The following is a 27,944-nucleotide window of genomic DNA, read 5'->3' on the forward strand; positions in this document are numbered from 1 at the left end:
TTCTATATTCATGTGGGGCCATGTAAGAGAGGAAATCACAAATTTTGTGAAGAGGTTGGTGTTATAATCCACACATGCAGTTCATCGCCTTCACCACTCAGATACCAAGTCCTGTGCTCTCGCTGTGGCAGTCAGCAATTTTACCAGTGTTTGTGAAAGTCAAAATCTTCCAGTGCCAAAATAAAGCACAGAATTTTAATTGTTACACAATGAGATTCTAACCCATGCATGCAGAGTACAATGGATTAGCAGTCCATCGCCTAAAACACTCGGCCACCTCATCCTGTAATTTGAATGTGGCAAATGACCTTAAAAAACTGTAGTTGCTGTATGTAAACCCTTGATTGAAATCAATGAAAATTAGGCAGAGCAATGGCAGGGCCATGTGTCGATCCCATCGAGACATTTAACAAATGTTTTGTCAGGCCGAGTGGTCTCAAGTGCTTGATTAAGTGTGTTGAGGTGTCGGTTCAAATCCCACCATTGAGGTTGCCCTTGGTGAAGCTATTCTTCAATACCTGAATCTTATTAGTCGCTCTAGGATTGCGCAGGGATTCTATATTCATGTGGGGCCATGTAAGAGAGGAAATCACACATTTTTGTGAAGAGGTTGGTGTTATAATCCACACATGCAGTTCATCGCCTTCACCACTCAGATACCAAGTCCTGTGCTCTCGCTGTGGCAGTCAGCAATTTTACCAGTGTTTGTGAAAGTCAAAATCTTCCAGTGCCAAAATAAAGCACAGAATTTTAATTGTTACACAATGAGATTCTAACCCATGCATGCAGAGTACAATGGATTAGCAGTCCATCGCCTAAACCACTCGGCCACCTCATCCTGTAATTTGAATGTGGCAAATGACCTTAAAAAACTGTAGTTGCTGTATGTAAACCCTTGATTGAAATCAATGAAAATTAGGCAGAGCAATGGCAGGGCCATGTGTCGATCCCATCGAGACATTTAACAAATGTTTTGTCAGGCCGAGTGGTCTCAAGTGCTTGATTAAGTGTGTTGAGGTGTAGGTTCAAATCCCACCATTGAGGTTACCCTTGGTGAAGCTATTCTTCAATAACTGAATCTTATTTGTCGCTCTAGGATTGCGCAGGGATTCTATATTCATGTGGGGCCATGTAAGAGAGGAAATCACACATTTTTGTGAAGAGGTTGGTGTTATAATCCACACATGCAGTTCATCGCCTTCACCACTCAGATACCAAGTCCTGTGCTCTCGCTGTGGCAGTCAGCAATTTTACCAGTGTTTGTGAAAGTCAAAATCTTCCAGTGCCAAAATAAAGCACAGAATTTTAATTGTTACACGATGAGGATGGGATTCTAACCCATGCATGCAGAGCACAATGGATTAGCAGTCCATCGCCTTAACCACTCGGCCACCTCATCCTGTTATATGCATGTGGCAAATGACCTTAAAAAACTGTTGTTGCTGTATGTTAACCCCAGATTGAAATCAATGAAAATTAGGCAGAGCAATGGCAGGGCCATGTGTCGATCCCATCGAGACATTTAACAAATGTTTTGTCAGGCCGAGTGTTCTCAAGTGCTTGATTAAGTGTGTTGAGGTGTCGGTTCAAATCCCACCATTGAGGTTGCCCTTGGTGAAGCTATTCTTCAATACCTGAATCTTATTAGTCGCTCTAGGATTGCGCAGGGATTCTATATTCATGTGGGGCCATGTAAGAGAGGAAATCACAAATGTTTTGTGAAGAGGTTGGTGTTATAATCCACACATGCAGTTCATCGCCTTCACCACTCAGATACCAAGTCCTGTGCTCTCGCTGTGGCAGTCAGCAATTTTACCAGTGTTTGTGAAAGTCAAAATCTTCCAGTGCCAAAATAAAGCACAGAATTTTAATTGTTACACAATGAGGATGGGATTCGAACCCATGCATGCAGAGCACAATGGATTAGCAGTCCATCGCCTTAACCACTCGGCCACCTCATCCTGTTATATGCATGAGGCAAATGACCTTAAAAAACTGTTGTTGCTGTATGTTAACCCCAGATTGAAATCAATGAAAGTTAGGCAGAGCAATGGCAGGGCCATGTGTCGATCCCATCGAGACATTTAACAAATGTTTTGTCAGGCCGAGTGTTCTCAAGTGCTTGATTAAGTGTGTTGAGGTGTCGGTTCAAATCCCACCATTGAGGTTGCCCTTGGTGAAGCTATTCTTCAATACCTGAATCTTATTAGTCGCTCTAGGATTGCGCAGGGATTCTATATTCATGTGGGGCCATGTAAGAGAGGAAATCACAAATGTTTTGTGAAGAGGTTGGTGTTATAATCCACACATGCAGTTCATCGCCTTCACCACTCAGATACCAAGTCCTGTGCTCTCGCTGTGGCAGTCAGCAATTTTACCAGTGTTTGTGAAAGTCAAAATCTTCCAGTGCCAAAATAAAGCAGAGAATTTTAATTGTTACACAATGAGATTCTAACCCATGCATGCAGAGTACAATGGATTAGCAGTCCATCGCCTAAAACACTCGGCCACCTCATCCTGTAATTTGAATGTGGCAAATGACCTTAAAAAACTGTAGTTGCTGTATGTAAACCCTTGATTGAAATCAATGAAAATTAGGCAGAGCAATGGCAGGGCCATGTGTCGATCCCATCGAGACATTTAACAAATGTTTTGTCAGGCCGAGTGGTCTCAAGTGCTTGATTAAGTGTGTTGAGGTGTAGGTTCAAATCCCACCATTGCGGTTACCCTTGGTGAAGCTATTCTTCAATAACTGAATCTTATTAGTCGCTCTAGGATTGCGCAGGGATTCTATATTCATGTGGGGCCATGTAAGAGAGGAAATCACACATTTTTGTGAAGAGGTTGGTGTTATAATCCACACATGCAGTTCATCGCCTTCACCACTCAGATACCAAGTCCTGTGCTCTCGCTGTGGCAGTCAGCAATTTTACCAGTGTTTGTGAAAGTCAAAATCTTCCAGTGCCAAAATAAAGCACAGAATTTTAATTGTTACACGATGAGGATGGGATTCGAACCCATGCATGCAGAGCACAATGGATTAGCAGTCCATCGCCTTAACCACTCGGCCACCTCATCCTGTTATATGCATGTGGCAAATGACCTTAAAAAACTGTTGTTGCTGTATGTTAACCCCAGATTGAAATCAATGAAAGTTAGGCAGAGCAATGGCAGGGCCATGTGTCGATCCCATCGAGACATTTAACAAATGTTTTGTCAGGCCGAGTGGTCTCAAGTGCTTGATTAAGTGTGTTGAGGTGTCGGTTCAAATCCCACCATTGAGGTTGCCCTTGGTGAAGCTATTCTTCAATACCTGAATCTTATTAGTCGCTCTAGGATTGCGCAGGGATTCTATATTCATGTGGGGCCATGTAAGAGAGGAAATCACAAATGTTTTGTGAAGAGGTTGGTGTTATAATCCACACATGCAGTTCATCGCCTTCACCACTCAGATACCAAGTCCTGTGCTCTCGCTGTGGCAGTCAGCAATTTTACCAGTGTTTGTGAAAGTCAAAATCTTCCAGTGCCAAAATAAAGCACAGAATTTTAATTGTTACACGATGAGGATGGGATTCGAACCCATGCATGCAGAGCACAATGGATTAGCAGTCCATCGCCTTAAACCACTCGGCCACCTCATCCTGTTATATGAATGTGGCAAATGACCTTAAAAAACTGTTGTTGCTGTATGTTAACCCCAGATTGAAATCAATGAAAATTAGGCAGAGCAATGGCAGGGCCATGTGTCGATCCCATCGAGACATTTAACAAATGTTTTGTCAGGCCGAGTGTTCTCAAGTGCTTGATTAAGTGTGTTGAGGTGTCGGTTCAAATCCCACCATTGAGGTTGCCCTTGGTGAAGCTATTCTTCAATACCTGAATCTTATTAGTCGCTCTAGGATTGCGCAGGGATTCTATATTCATGTGGGGCCATGTAAGAGAGGAAATCACAAATGTTTTGTGAAGAGGTTGGTGTTATAATCCACACATGCAGTTCATCGCCTTCACCACTCAGATACCAAGTCCTGTGCTCTCGCTGTGGCAGTCAGCAATTTTACCAGTGTTTGTGAAAGTCAAAATCTTCCAGTGCCAAAATAAAGCACAGAATTTTAATTGTTACACAATGAGATTCTAACCCATGCATGCAGAGTACAATGGATTAGCAGTCCATCGCCTAAAACACTCGGCCACCTCATCCTGTAATTTGAATGTGGCAAATGACCTTAAAAAACTGTAGTTGCTGTATGTAAACCCTTGATTGAAATCAATGAAAATTAGGCAGAGCAATGGCAGGGCCATGTGTCGATCCCATCGAGACATTTAACAAATGTTTTGTCAGGCCGAGTGGTCTCAAGTGCTTGATTAAGTGTGTTGAGGTGTCGGTTCAAATCCCACCATTGAGGTTGCCCTTGGTGAAGCTATTCTTCAATACCTGAATCTTATTAGTCGCTCTAGGATTGCGCAGGGATTCTATATTCATGTGGGGCCATGTAAGAGAGGAAATCACAAATGTTTTGTGAAGAGGTTGGTGTTATAATCCACACATGCAGTTCATCGCCTTCACCACTCAGATACCAAGTCCTGTGCTCTCGCTGTGGCAGTCAGCAATTTTACCAGTGTTTGTGAAAGTCAAAATCTTCCAGTGCCAAAATAAAGCAGAGAATTTTAATTGTTACACAATGAGATTCTAACCCATGCATGCAGAGTACAATGGATTAGCAGTCCATCGCCTAAAACACTCGGCCACCTCATCCTGTAATTTGAATGTGGCAAATGACCTTAAAAAACTGTAGTTGCTGTATGTAAACCCTTGATTGAAATCAATGAAAATTAGGCAGAGCAATGGCAGGGCCATGTGTCGATCCCATCGAGACATTTAACAAATGTTTTGTCAGGCCGAGTGTTCTCAAGTGCTTGATTAAGTGTGTTGAGGTGTCGGTTCAAATCCCACCATTGAGGTTGCCCTTGGTGAAGCTATTCTTCAATACCTGAATCTTATTAGTCGCTCTAGGATTGCGCAGGGATTCTATATTCATGTGGGGCCATGTAAGAGAGGAAATCACAAATGTTTTGTGAAGAGGTTGGTGTTATAATCCACACATGCAGTTCATCGCCTTCACCACTCAGATACCAAGTCCTGTGCTCTCGCTGTGGCAGTCAGCAATTTTACCAGTGTTTGTGAAAGTCAAAATCTTCCAGTGCCAAAATAAAGCACAGAATTTTAATTGTTACACGATGAGGATGGGATTCAAACCCATGCATGCAGAGCACAATGGATTAGCAGTCCATCGCCTTAACCACTCGGCCACCTCATCCTGTTATATGCATGAGGCAAATGACCTTAAAAAACTGTTGTTGCTGTATGTTAACCCCAGATTGAAATCAATGAAAGTTAGGCAGAGCAATGGCAGGGCCATGTGTCGATCCCATCGAGACATTTAACAAATGTTTTGTCAGGCCGAGTGTTCTCAAGTGCTTGATTAAGTGTGTTGAGGTGTCGGTTCAAATCCCACCATTGAGGTTGCCCTTGGTGAAGCTATTCTTCAATACCTGAATCTTATTAGTCGCTCTAGGATTGCGCAGGGATTCTATATTCATGTGGGGCCATGTAAGAGAGGAAATCACAAATGTTTTGTGAAGAGGTTGGTGTTATAATCCACACATGCAGTTCATCGCCTTCACCACTCAGATACCAAGTCCTGTGCTCTCGCTGTGGCAGTCAGCAATTTTACCAGTGTTTGTGAAAGTCAAAATCTTCCAGTGCCAAAATAAAGCAGAGAATTTTAATTGTTACACAATGAGATTCTAACCCATGCATGCAGAGTACAATGGATTAGCAGTCCATCGCCTAAAACACTCGGCCACCTCATCCTGTAATTTGAATGTGGCAAATGACCTTAAAAAACTGTAGTTGCTGTATGTAAACCCTTGATTGAAATCAATGAAAATTAGGCAGAGCAATGGCAGGGCCATGTGTCGATCCCATCGAGACATTTAACAAATGTTTTGTCAGGCCGAGTGGTCTCAAGTGCTTGATTAAGTGTGTTGAGGTGTAGGTTCAAATACCACCATTGAGGTTACCCTTGGTGAAGCTATTCTTCAATAACTGAATCTTATTAGTCGCTCTAGGATTGCGCAGGGATTCTATATTCATGTGGGGCCATGTAAGAGAGGAAATCACACATTTTTGTGAAGAGGTTGGTGTTATAATCCACACATGCAGTTCATCGCCTTCACCACTCAGATACCAAGTCCTGTGCTCTCGCTGTGGCAGTCAGCAATTTTACCAGTGTTTGTGAAAGTCAAAATCTTCCAGTGCCAAAATAAAGCACAGAATTTTAATTGTTACACGATGAGGATGGGATTCTAACCCATGCATGCAGAGCACAATGGATTAGCAGTCCATCGCCTAAAACCACTCGGCCACCTCATCCTGTTATATGCATGAGGCAAATGACCTTAAAAAACTGTTGTTGCTGTATGTTAACCCCAGATTGAAATCAATGAAAATTAGGCAGAGCAATGGCAGGGCCATGTGTCGATCCCATCGAGACATTTAACAAATGTTTTGTCAGGCCGAGTGTTCTCAAGTGCTTGATTAAGTGTGTTGAGGTGTCGGTTCAAATCCCACCATTGAGGTTGCCCTTGGTGAAGCTATTCTTCAATACCTGAATCTTATTAGTCGCTCTAGGATTGCGCAGGGATTCTATATTCATGTGGGGCCATGTAAGAGAGGAAATCACACATTTTTGTGAAGAGGTTGGTGTTATAATCCACACATGCAGTTCATCGCCTTCACCACTCAGATACCAAGTCCTGTGCTCTCGCTGTGGCAGTCAGCAATTTTACCAGTGTTTGTGAAAGTCAAAATCTTCCAGTGCCAAAATAAAGCACAGAATTTTAATTGTTACACAATGAGATGGGATCTAACCCATGCATGCAGAGCACAATGGATTAGCAGTCCATCGCCTAAACCACTCGGCCACCTCATCCTGTTATATGAATGTGGCAAATGACCTTAAAAAACTGTTGTTGCTGTATGTAACCCCAGATTGAAATCAATGAAAATTAGGCAGAGCAATGGCAGGGCCATGTGTCGATCCCATCGAGACATTTAACAAATGTTTTGTCAGGCCGAGTGTTCTCAAGTGCTTGATTAAGTGTGTTGAGGTGTCGGTTCAAATCCCACCATTGAGGTTGCCCTTGGTGAAGCTATTCTTCAATACCTGAATCTTATTAGTCGCTCTAGGATTGCGCAGGGATTCTATATTCATGTGGGGCCATGTAAGAGAGGAAATCACAAATGTTTTGTGAAGAGGTTGGTGTTATAATCCACACATGCAGTTCATCGCCTTCACCACTCAGATACCAAGTCCTGTGCTCTCGCTGTGGCAGTCAGCAATTTTACCAGTGTTTGTGAAAGTCAAAATCTTCCAGTGCCAAAATAAAGCAGAGAATTTTAATTGTTACACAATGAGATTCTAACCCATGCATGCAGAGTACAATGGATTAGCAGTCCATCGCCTAAAACACTCGGCCACCTCATCCTGTAATTTGAATGTGGCAAATGACCTTAAAAAACTGTAGTTGCTGTATGTAAACCCTTGATTGAAATCAATGAAAATTAGGCAGAGCAATGGCAGGGCCATGTGTCGATCCCATCGAGACATTTAACAAATGTTTTGTCAGGCCGAGTGGTCTCAAGTGCTTGATTAAGTGTGTTGAGGTGTCGGTTCAAATCCCACCATTGAGGTTGCCCTTGGTGAAGCTATTCTTCAATACCTGAATCTTATTAGTCGCTCTAGGATTGCGCAGGGATTCTATATTCATGTGGGGCCATGTAAGAGAGGAAATCACAAATGTTTTGTGAAGAGGTTGGTGTTATAATCCACACATGCAGTTCATCGCCTTCACCACTCAGATACCAAGTCCTGTGCTCTCGCTGTGGCAGTCAGCAATTTTACCAGTGTTTGTGAAAGTCAAAATCTTCCAGTGCCAAAATAAAGCAGAGAATTTTAATTGTTACACAATGAGATTCTAACCCATGCATGCAGAGTACAATGGATTAGCAGTCCATCGCCTAAAACACTCGGCCACCTCATCCTGTAATTTGAATGTGGCAAATGACCTTAAAAAACTGTAGTTGCTGTATGTAAACCCTTGATTGAAATCAATGAAAATTAGGCAGAGCAATGGCAGGGCCATGTGTCGATCCCATCGAGACATTTAACAAATGTTTTGTCAGGCCGAGTGGTCTCAAGTGCTTGATTAAGTGTGTTGAGGTGTCGGTTCAAATCCCTCCATTGCGGTTACCCTTGGTGAAGCTATTCTTCAATACCTGAATCTTATTAGTCGCTCTAGGATTGCGCAGGGATTCTATATTCATGTGGGGCCATGTAAGAGAGGAAATCACACATTTTTGTGAAGAGGTTGGTGTTATAATCCACACATGCAGTTCATCGCCTTCACCACTCAGATACCAAGTCCTGTGCTCTCGCTGTGGCAGTCAGCAATTTTACCAGTGTTTGTGAAAGTCAAAATCTTCCAGTGCCAAAATAAAGCACAGAATTTTAATTGTTACACGATGAGGATGGGATTCTAACCCATGCATGCAGAGCACAATGGATTAGCAGTCCATCGCCTAAACCACTCGGCCACCTCATCCTGTTATATGAATGTGGCAAATGACCTTAAAAAACTGTTGTTGCTGTATGTTAACCCCAGATTGAAATCAATGAAAATTAGGCAGAGCAATGGCAGGGCCATGTGTCGATCCCATCGAGACATTTAACAAATGTTTTGTCAGGCCGAGTGTTCTCAAGTGCTTGATTAAGTGTGTTGAGGTGTCGGTTCAAATCCCACCATTGAGGTTGCCCTTGGTGAAGCTATTCTTCAATACCTGAATCTTATTAGTCGCTCTAGGATTGCGCAGGGATTCTATATTCATGTGGGGCCATGTAAGAGAGGAAATCACAAATGTTTTGTGAAGAGGTTGGTGTTATAATCCACACATGCAGTTCATCGCCTTCACCACTCAGATACCAAGTCCTGTGCTCTCGCTGTGGCAGTCAGCAATTTTACCAGTGTTTGTGAAAGTCAAAATCTTCCAGTGCCAAAATAAAGCAGAGAATTTTAATTGTTACACAATGAGATTCTAACCCATGCATGCAGAGTACAATGGATTAGCAGTCCATCGCCTAAAACACTCGGCCACCTCATCCTGTAATTTGAATGTGGCAAATGACCTTAAAAAACTGTAGTTGCTGTATGTAAACCCTTGATTGAAATCAATGAAAATTAGGCAGAGCAATGGCAGGGCCATGTGTCGATCCCATCGAGACATTTAACAAATGTTTTGTCAGGCCGAGTGGTCTCAAGTGCTTGATTAAGTGTGTTGAGGTGTAGGTTCAAATACCACCATTGAGGTTACCCTTGGTGAAGCTATTCTTCAATAACTGAATCTTATTAGTCGCTCTAGGATTGCGCAGGGATTCTATATTCATGTGGGGCCATGTAAGAGAGGAAATCACAAATGTTTTGTGAAGAGGTTGGTGTTATAATCCACACATGCAGTTCATCGCCTTCACCACTCAGATACCAAGTCCTGTGCTCTCGCTGTGGCAGTCAGCAATTTTACCAGTGTTTGTGAAAGTCAAAATCTTCCAGTGCCAAAATAAAGCAGAGAATTTTAATTGTTACACAATGAGATTCTAACCCATGCATGCAGAGTACAATGGATTAGCAGTCCATCGCCTAAAACACTCGGCCACCTCATCCTGTAATTTGAATGTGGCAAATGACCTTAAAAAACTGTAGTTGCTGTATGTAAACCCTTGATTGAAATCAATGAAAATTAGGCAGAGCAATGGCAGGGCCATGTGTCGATCCCATCGAGACATTTAACAAATGTTTTGTCAGGCCGAGTGGTCTCAAGTGCTTGATTAAGTGTGTTGAGGTGTCGGTTCAAATCCCTCCATTGCGGTTACCCTTGGTGAAGCTATTCTTCAATACCTGAATCTTATTAGTCGCTCTAGGATTGCGCAGGGATTCTATATTCATGTGGGGCCATGTAAGAGAGGAAATCACACATTTTTGTGAAGAGGTTGGTGTTATAATCCACACATGCAGTTCATCGCCTTCACCACTCAGATACCAAGTCCTGTGCTCTCGCTGTGGCAGTCAGCAATTTTACCAGTGTTTGTGAAAGTCAAAATCTTCCAGTGCCAAAATAAAGCACAGAATTTTAATTGTTACACAATGAGGATGGGATTCTAACCCATGCATGCAGAGCACAATGGATTAGCAGTCCATCGCCTTAACCACTCGGCCACCTCATCCTGTTATATGCATGGCAAATGACCTTAAAAAACTGTTGTTGCTGTATGTTAACCCCAGATTGAAATCAATGAAAATTAGGCAGAGCAATGGCAGGGCCATGTGTCGATCCCATCGAGACATTTAACAAATGTTTTGTCAGGCCCAGTGTTCTCAAGTGCTTGATTAAGTGTGTTGAGGTGTCGGTTCAAATCCCACCATTGAGGTTGCCCTTGGTGAAGCTATTCTTCAATACCTGAATCTTATTAGTCGCTCTAGGATTGCGCAGGGATTCTATATTCATGTGGGGCCATGTAAGAGAGGAAATCACAAATGTTTTGTGAAGAGGTTGGTGTTATAATCCACACATGCAGTTCATCGCCTTCACCACTCAGATACCAAGTCCTGTGCTCTCGCTGTGGCAGTCAGCAATTTTACCAGTGTTTGTGAAAGTCAAAATCTTCCAGTGCCAAAATAAAGCAGAGAATTTTAATTGTTACACAATGAGATTCTAACCCATGCATGCAGAGTACAATGGATTAGCAGTCCATCGCCTAAAACACTCGGCCACCTCATCCTGTAATTTGAATGTGGCAAATGACCTTAAAAAACTGTAGTTGCTGTATGTAAACCCTTGATTGAAATCAATGAAAATTAGGCAGAGCAATGGCAGGGCCATGTGTCGATCCCATCGAGACATTTAACAAATGTTTTGTCAGGCCGAGTGGTCTCAAGTGCTTGATTAAGTGTGTTGAGGTGTCGGTTCAAATCCCTCCATTGCGGTTACCCTTGGTGAAGCTATTCTTCAATACCTGAATCTTATTAGTCGCTCTAGGATTGCGCAGGGATTCTATATTCATGTGGGGCCATGTAAGAGAGGAAATCACACATTTTTGTGAAGAGGTTGGTGTTATAATCCACACATGCAGTTCATCGCCTTCACCACTCAGATACCAAGTCCTGTGCTCTCGCTGTGGCAGTCAGCAATTTTACCAGTGTTTGTGAAAGTCAAAATCTTCCAGTGCCAAAATAAAGCACAGAATTTTAATTGTTACACACGATGAGATGGGATCTAACCCATGCATGCAGAGCACAATGGATTAGCAGTCCATCGCCTTAACCACTCGGCCACCTCATCCTGTTATATGCATGTGGCAAATGACCTTAAAAAAAAACTGTTGTTGCTGTATGTTAACCCCAGATTGAAATCAATGAAAATTAGGCAGAGCAATGGCAGGGCCATGTGTCGATCCCATCGAGACATTTAACAAATGTTTTGTCAGGCCGAGTGTTCTCAAGTGCTTGATTAAGTGTGTTGAGGTGTCGGTTCAAATCCCACCATTGAGGTTGCCCTTGGTGAAGCTATTCTTCAATACCTGAATCTTATTAGTCGCTCTAGGATTGCGCAGGGATTCTATATTCATGTGGGGCCATGTAAGAGAGGAAATCACAAATGTTTTGTGAAGAGGTTGGTGTTATAATCCACACATGCAGTTCATCGCCTTCACCACTCAGATACCAAGTCCTGTGCTCTCGCTGTGGCAGTCAGCAATTTTACCAGTGTTTGTGAAAGTCAAAATCTTCCAGTGCCAAAATAAAGCAGAGAATTTTAATTGTTACACAATGAGATTCTAACCCATGCATGCAGAGTACAATGGATTAGCAGTCCATCGCCTAAAACACTCGGCCACCTCATCCTGTAATTTGAATGTGGCAAATGACCTTAAAAAACTGTAGTTGCTGTATGTAAACCCTTGATTGAAATCAATGAAAATTAGGCAGAGCAATGGCAGGGCCATGTGTCGATCCCATCGAGACATTTAACAAATGTTTTGTCAGGCCGAGTGGTCTCAAGTGCTTGATTAAGTGTGTTGAGGTGTCGGTTCAAATCCCTCCATTGCGGTTACCCTTGGTGAAGCTATTCTTCAATACCTGAATCTTATTAGTCGCTCTAGGATTGCGCAGGGATTCTATATTCATGTGGGGCCATGTAAGAGAGGAAATCACACATTTTTGTGAAGAGGTTGGTGTTATAATCCACACATGCAGTTCATCGCCTTCACCACTCAGATACCAAGTCCTGTGCTCTCGCTGTGGCAGTCAGCAATTTTACCAGTGTTTGTGAAAGTCAAAATCTTCCAGTGCCAAAATAAAGCACAGAATTTTAATTGTTACACAATGAGATTCTAACCCATGCATGCAGAGTACAATGGATTAGCAGTCCATCGCCTAAAACACTCGGCCACCTCATCCTGTAATTTGAATGTGGCAAATGACCTTAAAAAACTGTAGTTGCTGTATGTAAACCCTTGATTGAAATCAATGAAAATTAGGCAGAGCAATGGCAGGGCCATGTGTCGATCCCATCGAGACATTTAACAAATGTTTTGTCAGGCCGAGTGGTCTCAAGTGCTTGATTAAGTGTGTTGAGGTGTCGGTTCAAATCCCACCATTGAGGTTGCCCTTGGTGAAGCTATTCTTCAATACCTGAATCTTATTAGTCGCTCTAGGATTGCGCAGGGATTCTATATTCATGTGGGGCCATGTAAGAGAGGAAATCACAAATTTTTGTGAAGAGGTTGGTGTTATAATCCACACATGCAGTTCATCGCCTTCACCACTCAGATACCAAGTCCTGTGCTCTCGCTGTGGCAGTCAGCAATTTACCAGTGTTTGTGAAAGTCAAAATCTTCCAGTGCCAAAATAAAGCACAGAATTTTAATTGTTATTGTTACGATGAGGATGGATTCTAACCCATGCATGCAGAGTACAATGGATTAGCAGTCCATCGCCTAAAACACTCGGCCACCTCATCCTGTAATTTGAATGTGGCAAATGACCTTAAAAAACTGTTGTTGCTGTATGTAAACCCTTGATTGAAATCAATGAAAATTAGGCAGAGCAATGGCAGGGCCATGTGTCGATCCCATCGAGACATTTAACAAATGTTTTGTCAGGCCGAGTGGTCTCAAGTGCTTGATTAAGTGTGTTGAGGTGTCGGTTCAAATCCCACCATTGAGGTTGCCCTTGGTGAAGCTATTCTTCAATACCTGAATCTTATTAGTCGCTCTAGGATTGCGCAGGGATTCTATATTCATGTGGGGCCATGTAAGAGAGGAAATCACAAATGTTTTGTGAAGAGGTTGGTGTTATAATCCACACATGCAGTTCATCGCCTTCACCACTCAGATACCAAGTCCTGTGCTCTCGCTGTGGCAGTCAGCAATTTTACCAGTGTTTGTGAAAGTCAAAATCTTCCAGTGCCAAAATAAAGCAGAGAATTTTAATTGTTACACAATGAGATTCTAACCCATGCATGCAGAGTACAATGGATTAGCAGTCCATCGCCTAAAACACTCGGCCACCTCATCCTGTAATTTGAATGTGGCAAATGACCTTAAAAAACTGTAGTTGCTGTATGTAAACCCTTGATTGAAATCAATGAAAATTAGGCAGAGCAATGGCAGGGCCATGTGTCGATCCCATCGAGACATTTAACAAATGTTTTGTCAGGCCGAGTGGTCTCAAGTGCTTGATTAAGTGTGTTGAGGTGTCGGTTCAAATCCCACCATTGAGGTTGCCCTTGGTGAAGCTATTCTTCAATACCTGAATCTTATTAGTCGCTCTAGGATTGCGCAGGGATTCTATATTCATGTGGGGCCATGTAAGAGAGGAAATCACAAATGTTTTGTGAAGAGGTTGGTGTTATAATCCACACATGCAGTTCATCGCCTTCACCACTCAGATACCAAGTCCTGTGCTCTCGCTGTGGCAGTCAGCAATTTTACCAGTGTTTGTGAAAGTCAAAATCTTCCAGTGCCAAAATAAAGCAGAGAATTTTAATTGTTACACAATGAGATTCTAACCCATGCATGCAGAGTACAATGGATTAGCAGTCCATCGCCTAAAACACTCGGCCACCTCATCCTGTAATTTGAATGTGGCAAATGACCTTAAAAAACTGTAGTTGCTGTATGTAAACCCTTGATTGAAATCAATGAAAATTAGGCAGAGCAATGGCAGGGCCATGTGTCGATCCCATCGAGACATTTAACAAATGTTTTGTCAGGCCGAGTGGTCTCAAGTGCTTGATTAAGTGTGTTGAGGTGTCGGTTCAAATCCCACCATTGAGGTTGCCCTTGGTGAAGCTATTCTTCAATACCTGAATCTTATTAGTCGCTCTAGGATTGCGCAGGGATTCTATATTCATGTGGGGCCATGTAAGAGAGGAAATCACAAATTTTTGTGAAGAGGTTGGTGTTATAATCCACACATGCAGTTCATCGCCTTCACCACTCAGATACCAAGTCCTGTGCTCTCGCTGTGGCAGTCAGCAATTTTACCAGTGTTTGTGAAAGTCAAAATCTTCCAGTGCCAAAATAAAGCACAGAATTTTAATTGTTACACAATGAGATTCTAACCCATGCATGCAGAGTACAATGGATTAGCAGTCCATCGCCTAAAACACTCGGCCACCTCATCCTGTAATTTGAATGTGGCAAATGACCTTAAAAAACTGTAGTTGCTGTATGTAAACCCTTGATTGAAATCAATGAAAATTAGGCAGAGCAATGGCAGGGCCATGTGTCGATCCCATCGAGACATTTAACAAATGTTTTGTCAGGCCGAGTGGTCTCAAGTGCTTGATTAAGTGTGTTGAGGTGTCGGTTCAAATCCCACCATTGAGGTTGCCCTTGGTGAAGCTATTCTTCAATACCTGAATCTTATTAGTCGCTCTAGGATTGCGCAGGGATTCTATATTCATGTGGGGCCATGTAAGAGAGGAAATCACAAATGTTTTGTGAAGAGGTTGGTGTTATAATCCACACATGCAGTTCATCGCCTTCACCACTCAGATACCAAGTCCTGTGCTCTCGCTGTGGCAGTCAGCAATTTTACCAGTGTTTGTGAAAGTCAAAATCTTCCAGTGCCAAAATAAAGCAGAGAATTTTAATTGTTACACAATGAGATTCTAACCCATGCATGCAGAGTACAATGGATTAGCAGTCCATCGCCTAAAACACTCGGCCACCTCATCCTGTAATTTGAATGTGGCAAATGACCTTAAAAAACTGTAGTTGCTGTATGTAAACCCTTGATTGAAATCAATGAAAATTAGGCAGAGCAATGGCAGGGCCATGTGTCGATCCCATCGAGACATTTAACAAATGTTTTGTCAGGCCGAGTGGTCTCAAGTGCTTGATTAAGTGTGTTGAGGTGTCGGTTCAAATCCCACCATTGAGGTTGCCCTTGGTGAAGCTATTCTTCAATACCTGAATCTTATTAGTCGCTCTAGGATTGCGCAGGGATTCTATATTCATGTGGGGCCATGTAAGAGAGGAAATCACAAATTTTTGTGAAGAGGTTGGTGTTATAATCCACACATGCAGTTCATCGCCTTCACCACTCAGATACCAAGTCCTGTGCTCTCGCTGTGGCAGTCAGCAATTTTACCAGTGTTTGTGAAAGTCAAAATCTTCCAGTGCCAAAATAAAGCACAGAATTTTAATTGTTACACAATGAGATTCTAACCCATGCATGCAGAGTACAATGGATTAGCAGTCCATCGCCTAAAACACTCGGCCACCTCATCCTGTAATTTGAATGTGGCAAATGACCTTAAAAAACTGTAGTTGCTGTATGTAAACCCTTGATTGAAATCAATGAAAATTAGGCAGAGCAATGGCAGGGCCATGTGTCGATCCCATCGAGACATTTAACAAATGTTTTGTCAGGCCGAGTGGTCTCAAGTGCTTGATTAAGTGTGTTGAGGTGTCGGTTCAAATCCCACCATTGAGGTTGCCCTTGGTGAAGCTATTCTTCAATACCTGAATCTTATTAGTCGCTCTAGGATTGCGCAGGGATTCTATATTCATGTGGGGCCATGTAAGAGAGGAAATCACAAATGTTTTGTGAAGAGGTTGGTGTTATAATCCACACATGCAGTTCATCGCCTTCACCACTCAGATACCAAGTCCTGTGCTCTCGCTGTGGCAGTCAGCAATTTTACCAGTGTTTGTGAAAGTCAAAATCTTCCAGTGCCAAAATAAAGCAGAGAATTTTAATTGTTACACAATGAGATTCTAACCCATGCATGCAGAGTACAATGGATTAGCAGTCCATCGCCTAAAACACTCGGCCACCTCATCCTGTAATTTGAATGTGGCAAATGACCTTAAAAAACTGTAGTTGCTGTATGTAAACCCTTGATTGAAATCAATGAAAATTAGGCAGAGCAATGGCAGGGCCATGTGTCGATCCCATCGAGACATTTAACAAATGTTTTGTCAGGCCGAGTGGTCTCAAGTGCTTGATTAAGTGTGTTGAGGTGTCGGTTCAAATCCCTCCATTGCGGTTACCCTTGGTGAAGCTATTCTTCAATACCTGAATCTTATTAGTCGCTCTAGGATTGCGCAGGGATTCTATATTCATGTGGGGCCATGTAAGAGAGGAAATCACACATTTTTGTGAAGAGGTTGGTGTTATAATCCACACATGCAGTTCATCGCCTTCACCACTCAGATACCAAGTCCTGTGCTCTCGCTGTGGCAGTCAGCAATTTTACCAGTGTTTGTGAAAGTCAAAATCTTCCAGTGCCAAAATAAAGCACAGAATTTTAATTGTTACACAATGAGATTCTAACCCATGCATGCAGAGCACAATGGATTAGCAGTCCATCGCCTAAAACACTCGGCCACCTCATCCTGTAATTTGAATGTGGCAAATGACCTTAAAAAACTGTAGTTGCTGTATGTAAACCCTTGATTGAAATCAATGAAAATTAGGCAGAGCAATGGCAGGGCCATGTGTCGATCCCATCGAGACATTTAACAAATGTTTTGTCAGGCCGAGTGTTCTCAAGTGCTTGATTAAGTGTGTTGAGGTGTCGGTTCAAATCCCACCATTGAGGTTGCCCTTGGTGAAGCTATTCTTCAATACCTGAATCTTATTAGTCGCTCTAGGATTGCGCAGGGATTCTATATTCATGTGGGGCCATGTAAGAGAGGAAATCACAAATGTTTTGTGAAGAGGTTGGTGTTATAATCCACACATGCAGTTCATCGCCTTCACCACTCAGATACCAAGTCCTGTGCTCTCGCTGTGGCAGTCAGCAATTTTACCAGTGTTTGTGAAAGTCAAAATCTTCCAGTGCCAAAATAAAGCAGAGAATTTTAATTGTTACACAATGAGATTCTAACCCATGCATGCAGAGTACAATGGATTAGCAGTCCATCGCCTAAAACACTCGGCCACCTCATCCTGTAATTTGAATGTGGCAAATGACCTTAAAAAACTGTAGTTGCTGTATGTAAACCCTTGATTGAAATCAATGAAAATTAGGCAGAGCAATGGCAGGGCCATGTGTCGATCCCATCGAGACATTTAACAAATGTTTTGTCAGGCCGAGTGGTCTCAAGTGCTTGATTAAGTGTGTTGAGGTGTCGGTTCAAATCCCACCATTGAGGTTGCCCTTGGTGAAGCTATTCTTCAATACCTGAATCTTATTAGTCGCTCTAGGATTGCGCAGGGATTCTATATTCATGTGGGGCCATGTAAGAGAGGAAATCACAAATGTTTTGTGAAGAGGTTGGTGTTATAATCCACACATGCAGTTCATCGCCTTCACCACTCAGATACCAAGTCCTGTGCTCTCGCTGTGGCAGTCAGCAATTTTACCAGTGTTTGTGAAAGTCAAAATCTTCCAGTGCCAAAATAAAGCAGAGAATTTTAATTGTTACACAATGAGATTCTAACCCATGCATGCAGAGTACAATGGATTAGCAGTCCATCGCCTAAAACACTCGGCCACCTCATCCTGTAATTTGAATGTGGCAAATGACCTTAAAAAACTGTAGTTGCTGTATGTAAACCCTTGATTGAAATCAATGAAAATTAGGCAGAGCAATGGCAGGGCCATGTGTCGATCCCATCGAGACATTTAACAAATGTTTTGTCAGGCCGAGTGGTCTCAAGTGCTTGATTAAGTGTGTTGAGGTGTCGGTTCAAATCCCACCATTGAGGTTGCCCTTGGTGAAGCTATTCTTCAATACCTGAATCTTATTAGTCGCTCTAGGATTGCGCAGGGATTCTATATTCATGTGGGGCCATGTAAGAGAGGAAATCACAAATGTTTTGTGAAGAGGTTGGTGTTATAATCCACACATGCAGTTCATCGCCTTCACCACTCAGATACCAAGTCCTGTGCTCTCGCTGTGGCAGTCAGCAATTTTACCAGTGTTTGTGAAAGTCAAAATCTTCCAGTGCCAAAATAAAGCACAGAATTTTAATTGTTACACAATGAGATTCTAACCCATGCATGCAGAGTACAATGGATTAGCAGTCCATCGCCTAAAACACTCGGCCACCTCATCCTGTAATTTGAATGTGGCAAATGACCTTAAAAAACTGTAGTTGCTGTATGTAAACCCTTGATTGAAATCAATGAAAATTAGGCAGAGCAATGGCAGGGCCATGTGTCGATCCCATCGAGACATTTAACAAATGTTTTGTCAGGCCGAGTGGTCTCAAGTGCTTGATTAAGTGTGTTGAGGTGTCGGTTCAAATCCCACCATTGAGGTTGCCCTTGGTGAAGCTATTCTTCAATACCTGAATCTTATTAGTCGCTCTAGGATTGCGCAGGGATTCTATATTCATGTGGGGCCATGTAAGAGAGGAAATCACAAATGTTTTGTGAAGAGGTTGGTGTTATAATCCACACATGCAGTTCATCGCCTTCACCACTCAGATACCAAGTCCTGTGCTCTCGCTGTGGCAGTCAGCAATTTTACCAGTGTTTGTGAAAGTCAAAATCTTCCAGTGCCAAAATAAAGCAGAGAATTTTAATTGTTACACAATGAGATTCTAACCCATGCATGCAGAGTACAATGGATTAGCAGTCCATCGCCTAAAACACTCGGCCACCTCATCCTGTAATTTGAATGTGGCAAATGACCTTAAAAAACTGTAGTTGCTGTATGTAAACCCTTGATTGAAATCAATGAAAATTAGGCAGAGCAATGGCAGGGCCATGTGTCGATCCCATCGAGACATTTAACAAATGTTTTGTCAGGCCGAGTGGTCTCAAGTGCTTGATTAAGTGTGTTGAGGTGTCGGTTCAAATCCCACCATTGAGGTTACCCTTGGTGAAGCTATTCTTCAATAACTGAATCTTATTAGTCGCTCTAGGATTGCGCAGGGATTCTATATTCATGTGGGGCCATGTAAGAGAGGAAATCACACATTTTTGTGAAGAGGTTGGTGTTATAATCCACACATGCAGTTCATCGCCTTCACCACTCAGATACCAAGTCCTGTGCTCTCGCTGTGGCAGTCAGCAATTTTACCAGTGTTTGTGAAAGTCAAAATCTTCCAGTGCCAAAATAAAGCACAGAATTTTAATTGTTACACGATGAATGAGATTCTAACCCATGCATGCAGAGTACAATGGATTAGCAGTCCATCGCCTAAACCACTCGGCCACCTCATCCTGTAATTTGAATGTGGCAAATGACCTTAAAAAACTGTAGTTGCTGTATGTAAACCCTTGATTGAAATCAATGAAAATTAGGCAGAGCAATGGCAGGGCCATGTGTCGATCCCATCGAGACATTTAACAAATGTTTTGTCAGGCCGAGTGGTCTCAAGTGCTTGATTAAGTGTGTTGAGGTGTCGGTTCAAATCCCACCATTGAGGTTGCCCTTGGTGAAGCTATTCTTCAATACCTGAATCTTATTAGTCGCTCTAGGATTGCGCAGGGATTCTATATTCATGTGGGGCCATGTAAGAGAGGAAATCACAAATGTTTTGTGAAGAGGTTGGTGTTATAATCCACACATGCAGTTCATCGCCTTCACCACTCAGATACCAAGTCCTGTGCTCTCGCTGTGGCAGTCAGCAATTTTACCAGTGTTTGTGAAAGTCAAAATCTTCCAGTGCCAAAATAAAGCAGAGAATTTTAATTGTTACACAATGAGATTCTAACCCATGCATGCAGAGTACAATGGATTAGCAGTCCATCGCCTAAAACACTCGGCCACCTCATCCTGTAATTTGAATGTGGCAAATGACCTTAAAAAACTGTAGTTGCTGTATGTAAACCCTTGATTGAAATCAATGAAAATTAGGCAGAGCAATGGCAGGGCCATGTGTCGATCCCATCGAGACATTTAACAAATGTTTTGTCAGGCCGAGTGGTCTCAAGTGCTTGATTAAGTGTGTTGAGGTGTAGGTTCAAATCCCACCATTGAGGTTACCCTTGGTGAAGCTATTCTTCAATACCTGAATCTTATTAGTCGCTCTAGGATTGCGCAGGGATTCTATATTCATGTGGGGCCATGTAAGAGAGGAAATCACACATTTTTGTGAAGAGGTTGGTGTTATAATCCACACATGCAGTTCATCGCCTTCACCACTCAGATACCAAGTCCTGTGCTCTCGCTGTGGCAGTCAGCAATTTTACCAGTGTTTGTGAAAGTCAAAATCTTCCAGTGCCAAAATAAAGCACAGAATTTTAATTGTTACACAATGAGATTCTAACCCATGCATGCAGAGTACAATGGATTAGCAGTCCATCGCCTAAAACACTCGGCCACCTCATCCTGTTATATGCATGAGGCAAATGACCTTAAAAAGCTGTAGTTGCTGTATGTAAACCCCAGATTGAAATCAATGAAAATTAGGCAGAGCAATGGCAGGGCCATGTGTCGATCCCATCGAGACATTTAACAAATGTTTTGTCAGGCCGAGTGTTCTCAAGTGCTTGATTAAGTGTGTTGAGGTGTCGGTTCAAATCCCACCATTGAGGTTGCCCTTGGTGAAGCTATTCTTCAATACCTGAATCTTATTAGTCGCTCTAGGATTGCGCAGGGATTCTATATTCATGTGGGGCCATGTAAGAGAGGAAATCACAAATGTTTTGTGAAGAGGTTGGTGTTATAATCCACACATGCAGTTCATCGCCTTCACCACTCAGATACCAAGTCCTGTGCTCTCGCTGTGGCAGTCAGCAATTTTACCAGTGTTTGTGAAAGTCAAAATCTTCCAGTGCCAAAATAAAGCACAGAATTTTAATTGTTACACGATGAGGATGGGATTCTAACCCATGCATGCAGAGTACAATGGATTAGCAGTCCATCATCGCTAAACCACTCGGCCACCTCATCCTGTAATTTGAATGTGGCAAATGACCTTAAAAAACTGTTGTTGCTGTATGTTAACCCTTGATTGAAATCAATGAAAATTAGGCAGAGCAATGGCAGGGCCATGTGTCGATCCCATCGAGACATTTAACAAATGTTTTGTCAGGCCGAGTGTTCTCAAGTGCTTGATTAAGTGTGTTGAGGTGTCGGTTCAAATCCCACCATTGAGGTTGCCCTTGGTGAAGCTATTCTTCAATACCTGAATCTTATTAGTCGCTCTAGGATTGCGCAGGGATTCTATATTCATGTGGGGCCATGTAAGAGAGGAAATCACAAATGTTTTGTGAAGAGGTTGGTGTTATAATCCACACATGCAGTTCATCGCCTTCACCACTCAGATACCAAGTCCTGTGCTCTCGCTGTGGCAGTCAGCAATTTTACCAGTGTTTGTGAAAGTCAAAATCTTCCAGTGCCAAAATAAAGCAGAGAATTTTAATTGTTACACAATGAGATTCTAACCCATGCATGCAGAGTACAATGGATTAGCAGTCCATCGCCTAAAACACTCGGCCACCTCATCCTGTAATTTGAATGTGGCAAATGACCTTAAAAAACTGTAGTTGCTGTATGTAAACCCTTGATTGAAATCAATGAAAATTAGGCAGAGCAATGGCAGGGCCATGTGTCGATCCCATCGAGACATTTAACAAATGTTTTGTCAGGCCGAGTGGTCTCAAGTGCTTGATTAAGTGTGTTGAGGTGTCGGTTCAAATCCCACCATTGAGGTTGCCCTTGGTGAAGCTATTCTTCAATACCTGAATCTTATTAGTCGCTCTAGGATTGCGCAGGGATTCTATATTCATGTGGGGCCATGTAAGAGAGGAAATCACAAATGTTTTGTGAAGAGGTTGGTGTTATAATCCACACATGCAGTTCATCGCCTTCACCACTCAGATACCAAGTCCTGTGCTCTCGCTGTGGCAGTCAGCAATTTTACCAGTGTTTGTGAAAGTCAAAATCTTCCAGTGCCAAAATAAAGCAGAGAATTTTAATTGTTACACAATGAGATTCTAACCCATGCATGCAGAGTACAATGGATTAGCAGTCCATCGCCTAAAACACTCGGCCACCTCATCCTGTAATTTGAATGTGGCAAATGACCTTAAAAAACTGTAGTTGCTGTATGTAAACCCTTGATTGAAATCAATGAAAATTAGGCAGAGCAATGGCAGGGCCATGTGTCGATCCCATCGAGACATTTAACAAATGTTTTGTCAGGCCGAGTGGTCTCAAGTGCTTGATTAAGTGTGTTGAGGTGTCGGTTCAAATCCCACCATTGAGGTTACCCTTGGTGAAGCTATTCTTCAATAACTGAATCTTATTTGTCGCTCTAGGATTGCGCAGGGATTCTATATTCATGTGGGGCCATGTAAGAGAGGAAATCACAAATTTTTGTGAAGAGGTTGGTGTTATAATCCACACATGCAGTTCATCGCCTTTCCACTCAGATACCAAGTCCTGTGCTCTCGCTGTGGCAGTCAGCAATTTTACCAGTGTTTGTGAAAGTCAAAATCTTCCAGTGCCAAAATAAAGCACAGAATTTTAATTGTTACACAATGAGATTCTAACCCATGCATGCAGAGTACAATGGATTAGCAGTCCATCGCCTAAAACACTCGGCCACCTCATCCTGTAATTTGAATGTGGCAAATGACCTTAAAAAACTGTAGTTGCTGTATGTAAACCCTTGATTGAAATCAATGAAAATTAGGCAGAGCAATGGCAGGGCCATGTGTCGATCCCATCGAGACATTTAACAAATGTTTTGTCAGGCCGAGTGGTCTCAAGTGCTTGATTAAGTGTGTTGAGGTGTCGGTTCAAATCCCACCATTGAGGTTGCCCTTGGTGAAGCTATTCTTCAATACCTGAATCTTATTAGTCGCTCTAGGATTGCGCAGGGATTCTATATTCATGTGGGGCCATGTAAGAGAGGAAATCACAAAATTTTTGTGAAGAGGTTGGTGTTATAATCCACACATGCAGTTCATCGCCTTCACCACTCAGATACCAAGTCCTGTGCTCTCGCTGTGGCAGTCAGCAATTTTACCAGTGTTTGTGAAAGTCAAAATCTTCCAGTGCCAAAATAAAGCACAGAATTTTAATTGTTACACAATGAGATTCTAACCCATGCATGCAGAGTACAATGGATTAGCAGTCCATCGCCTAAAACCACTCGGCCACCTCATCCTGTAATTTGAATGTGGCAAATGACCTTAAAAAACTGTAGTTGCTGTATGTAAACCCTTGATTGAAATCAATGAAAATTAGGCAGAGCAATGGCAGGGCCATGTGTCGATCCCATCGAGACATTTAACAAATGTTTTGTCAGGCCGAGTGGTCTCAAGTGCTTGATTAAGTGTGTTGAGGTGTCGGTTCAAATCCCACCATTGAGGTTGCCCTTGGTGAAGCTATTCTTCAATACCTGAATCTTATTAGTCGCTCTAGGATTGCGCAGGGATTCTATATTCATGTGGGGCCATGTAAGAGAGGAAATCACAAATGTTTTGTGAAGAGGTTGGTGTTATAATCCACACATGCAGTTCATCGCCTTCACCACTCAGATACCAAGTCCTGTGCTCTCGCTGTGGCAGTCAGCAATTTTACCAGTGTTTGTGAAAGTCAAAATCTTCCAGTGCCAAAATAAAGCACAGAATTTTAATTGTTACACAATGAGATTCTAACCCATGCATGCAGAGTACAATGGATTAGCAGTCCATCGCCTAAAACACTCGGCCACCTCATCCTGTAATTTGAATGTGGCAAATGACCTTAAAAAACTGTAGTTGCTGTATGTAAACCCTTGATTGAAATCAATGAAAATTAGGCAGAGCAATGGCAGGGCCATGTGTCGATCCCATCGAGACATTTAACAAATGTTTTGTCAGGCCGAGTGGTCTCAAGTGCTTGATTAAGTGTGTTGAGGTGTCGGTTCAAATCCCACCATTGAGGTTGCCCTTGGTGAAGCTATTCTTCAATACCTGAATCTTATTAGTCGCTCTAGGATTGCGCAGGGATTCTATATTCATGTGGGGCCATGTAAGAGAGGAAATCACAAATGTTTTGTGAAGAGGTTGGTGTTATAATCCACACATGCAGTTCATCGCCTTCACCACTCAGATACCAAGTCCTGTGCTCTCGCTGTGGCAGTCAGCAATTTTACCAGTGTTTGTGAAAGTCAAAATCTTCCAGTGCCAAAATAAAGCAGAGAATTTTAATTGTTACACAATGAGATTCTAACCCATGCATGCAGAGTACAATGGATTAGCAGTCCATCGCCTAAAACACTCGGCCACCTCATCCTGTAATTTGAATGTGGCAAATGACCTTAAAAAACTGTAGTTGCTGTATGTAAACCCTTGATTGAAATCAATGAAAATTAGGCAGAGCAATGGCAGGGCCATGTGTCGATCCCATCGAGACATTTAACAAATGTTTTGTCAGGCCGAGTGGTCTCAAGTGCTTGATTAAGTGTGTTGAGGTGTCGGTTCAAATCCCACCCATTGAGGTTGCCCTTGGTGAAGCTATTCTTCAATACCTGAATCTTATTAGTCGCTCTAGGATTGCGCAGGGATTCTATATTCATGTGGGGCCATGTAAGAGAGGAAATCACAAATTTTTGTGAAGAGGTTGGTGTTATAATCCACACATGCAGTTCATCGCCTTCACCACTCAGATACCAAGTCCTGTGCTCTCGCTGTGGCAGTCAGCAATTTTACCAGTGTTTGTGAAAGTCAAAATCTTCCAGTGCCAAAATAAAGCACAGAATTTTAATTGTTACACAATGAGATTCTAACCCATGCATGCAGAGTACAATGGATTAGCAGTCCATCGCCTAAAACACTCGGCCACCTCATCCTGTAATTTGAATGTGGCAAATGACCTTAAAAAACTGTAGTTGCTGTATGTAAACCCTTGATTGAAATCAATGAAAATTAGGCAGAGCAATGGCAGGGCCATGTGTCGATCCCATCGAGACATTTAACAAATGTTTTGTCAGGCCGAGTGGTCTCAAGTGCTTGATTAAGTGTGTTGAGGTGTCGGTTCAAATCCCACCATTGAGGTTGCCCTTGGTGAAGCTATTCTTCAATACCTGAATCTTATTAGTCGCTCTAGGATTGCGCAGGGATTCTATATTCATGTGGGGCCATGTAAGAGAGGAAATCACACATTTTTGTGAAGAGGTTGGTGTTATAATCCACACATGCAGTTCATCGCCTTCACCACTCAGATACCAAGTCCTGTGCTCTCGCTGTGGCAGTCAGCAATTTTACCAGTGTTTGTGAAAGTCAAAATCTTCCAGTGCCAAAATAAAGCACAGAATTTTAATTGTTACACGATGAGGATGGGATTCGAACCCATGCATGCAGAGCACAATGGATTAGCAGTCCATCGCCTTAACCACTCGGCCACCTCATCCTGTAATTTGAATGTGGCAAATGACCTTAAAAAACTGTTGTTGCTGTATGTTAACCCCAGATTGAAATCAATGAAAGTTAGGCAGAGCAATGGCAGGGCCATGTGTCGATCCCATCGAGACATTTAACAAATGTTTTGTCAGGCCGAGTGTTCTCAAGTGCTTGATTAAGTGTGTTGAGGTGTCGGTTCAAATCCCACCATTGAGGTTGCCCTTGGTGAAGCTATTCTTCAATACCTGAATCTTATTAGTCGCTCTAGGATTGCGCAGGGATTCTATATTCATGTGGGGCCATGTAAGAGAGGAAATCACAAATGTTTTGTGAAGAGGTTGGTGTTATAATCCACACATGCAGTTCATCGCCTTCACCACTCAGATACCAAGTCCTGTGCTCTCGCTGTGGCAGTCAGCAATTTTACCAGTGTTTGTGAAAGTCAAAATCTTCCAGTGCCAAAATAAAGCAGAGAATTTTAATTGTTACACAATGAGATTCTAACCCATGCATGCAGAGTACAATGGATTAGCAGTCCATCGCCTAAAACACTCGGCCACCTCATCCTGTAATTTGAATGTGGCAAATGACCTTAAAAAACTGTAGTTGCTGTATGTAAACCCTTGATTGAAATCAATGAAAATTAGGCAGAGCAATGGCAGGGCCATGTGTCGATCCCATCGAGACATTTAACAAATGTTTTGTCAGGCCGAGTGGTCTCAAGTGCTTGATTAAGTGTGTTGAGGTGTCGGTTCAAATCCCACCATTGAGGTTGCCCTTGGTGAAGCTATTCTTCAATACCTGAATCTTATTAGTCGCTCTAGGATTGCGCAGGGATTCTATATTCATGTGGGGCCATGTAAGAGAGGAAATCACAAATGTTTTGTGAAGAGGTTGGTGTTATAATCCACACATGCAGTTCATCGCCTTCACCACTCAGATACCAAGTCCTGTGCTCTCGCTGTGGCAGTCAGCAATTTTACCAGTGTTTGTGAAAGTCAAAATCTTCCAGTGCCAAAATAAAGCACAGAATTTTAATTGTTACACAATGAGATTCTAACCCATGCATGCAGAGTACAATGGATTAGCAGTCCATCGCCTAAAACACTCGGCCACCTCATCCTGTAATTTGAATGTGGCAAATGACCTTAAAAAACTGTAGTTGCTGTATGTAAACCCTTGATTGAAATCAATGAAAATTAGGCAGAGCAATGGCAGGGCCATGTGTCGATCCCATCGAGACATTTAACAAATGTTTTGTCAGGCCGAGTGGTCTCAAGTGCTTGATTAAGTGTGTTGAGGTGTCGGTTCAAATCCCACCATTGAGGTTGCCCTTGGTGAAGCTATTCTTCAATACCTGAATCTTATTAGTCGCTCTAGGATTGCGCAGGGATTCTATATTCATGTGGGGCCATGTAAGAGAGGAAATCACAAATGTTTTGTGAAGAGGTTGGTGTTATAATCCACACATGCAGTTCATCGCCTTCACCACTCAGATACCAAGTCCTGTGCTCTCGCTGTGGCAGTCAGCAATTTTACCAGTGTTTGTGAAAGTCAAAATCTTCCAGTGCCAAAATAAAGCACAGAATTTTAATTGTTACACAATGAGATTCTAACCCATGCATGCAGAGTACAATGGATTAGCAGTCCATCGCCTAAAACACTCGGCCACCTCATCCTGTAATTTGAATGTGGCAAATGACCTTAAAAAACTGTAGTTGCTGTATGTAAACCCTTGATTGAAATCAATGAAAATTAGGCAGAGCAATGGCAGGGCCATGTGTCGATCCCATCGAGACATTTAACAAATGTTTTGTCAGGCCGAGTGTTCTCAAGTGCTTGATTAAGTGTGTTGAGGTGTCGGTTCAAATCCCACCATTGAGGTTGCCCTTGGTGAAGCTATTCTTCAATACCTGAATCTTATTAGTCGCTCTAGGATTGCGCAGGGATTCTATATTCATGTGGGGCCATGTAAGAGAGGAAATCACAAATGTTTTGTGAAGAGGTTGGTGTTATAATCCACACA

At 42.4% G+C, this 27,944-nt stretch overlaps 9 non-coding genes across 9 annotated transcripts; all 9 read right to left on the reverse strand.

The window, feature by feature from the left end:
* Nucleotides 1-1,317: 1,317 nt before the first annotated feature.
* On the reverse strand, nucleotides 1,318-1,399 carry trnas-gcu (transfer RNA serine (anticodon GCU)). The gene has a single exon. It is a non-coding gene; the product is annotated as a tRNA-Ser (tRNA).
* Nucleotides 1,400-1,879: 480 nt separating this feature from the next.
* Nucleotides 1,880-1,961, reverse strand: trnas-gcu (transfer RNA serine (anticodon GCU)). The gene has a single exon. It is a non-coding gene; the product is annotated as a tRNA-Ser (tRNA).
* A 1,035-nt stretch (nucleotides 1,962-2,996) lies between these two features.
* Nucleotides 2,997-3,078, reverse strand: trnas-gcu (transfer RNA serine (anticodon GCU)). Its single transcript has one exon. It is a non-coding gene; the product is annotated as a tRNA-Ser (tRNA).
* A 480-nt stretch (nucleotides 3,079-3,558) lies between these two features.
* On the reverse strand, nucleotides 3,559-3,641 carry trnas-gcu (transfer RNA serine (anticodon GCU)). The gene has a single exon. It is a non-coding gene; the product is annotated as a tRNA-Ser (tRNA).
* A 1,592-nt stretch (nucleotides 3,642-5,233) lies between these two features.
* On the reverse strand, nucleotides 5,234-5,315 carry trnas-gcu (transfer RNA serine (anticodon GCU)). Its single transcript has one exon. It is a non-coding gene; the product is annotated as a tRNA-Ser (tRNA).
* A 1,035-nt stretch (nucleotides 5,316-6,350) lies between these two features.
* trnas-gcu (transfer RNA serine (anticodon GCU)) lies at nucleotides 6,351-6,433 on the reverse strand. The gene has a single exon. It is a non-coding gene; the product is annotated as a tRNA-Ser (tRNA).
* A 2,149-nt stretch (nucleotides 6,434-8,582) lies between these two features.
* Nucleotides 8,583-8,664, reverse strand: trnas-gcu (transfer RNA serine (anticodon GCU)). The gene has a single exon. It is a non-coding gene; the product is annotated as a tRNA-Ser (tRNA).
* Nucleotides 8,665-10,255: 1,591 nt separating this feature from the next.
* trnas-gcu (transfer RNA serine (anticodon GCU)) lies at nucleotides 10,256-10,337 on the reverse strand. Its single transcript has one exon. It is a non-coding gene; the product is annotated as a tRNA-Ser (tRNA).
* Nucleotides 10,338-25,846: 15,509 nt separating this feature from the next.
* trnas-gcu (transfer RNA serine (anticodon GCU)) lies at nucleotides 25,847-25,928 on the reverse strand. The gene has a single exon. It is a non-coding gene; the product is annotated as a tRNA-Ser (tRNA).
* Nucleotides 25,929-27,944: the final 2,016 nt, after the last annotated feature.

Source organism: Oncorhynchus masou, unplaced genomic scaffold (genome assembly GCF_036934945.1).
Source record: "Oncorhynchus masou masou isolate Uvic2021 unplaced genomic scaffold, UVic_Omas_1.1 unplaced_scaffold_2638, whole genome shotgun sequence".
Classification (NCBI taxonomy): Eukaryota; Metazoa; Chordata; class Actinopteri; order Salmoniformes; family Salmonidae; genus Oncorhynchus; species Oncorhynchus masou.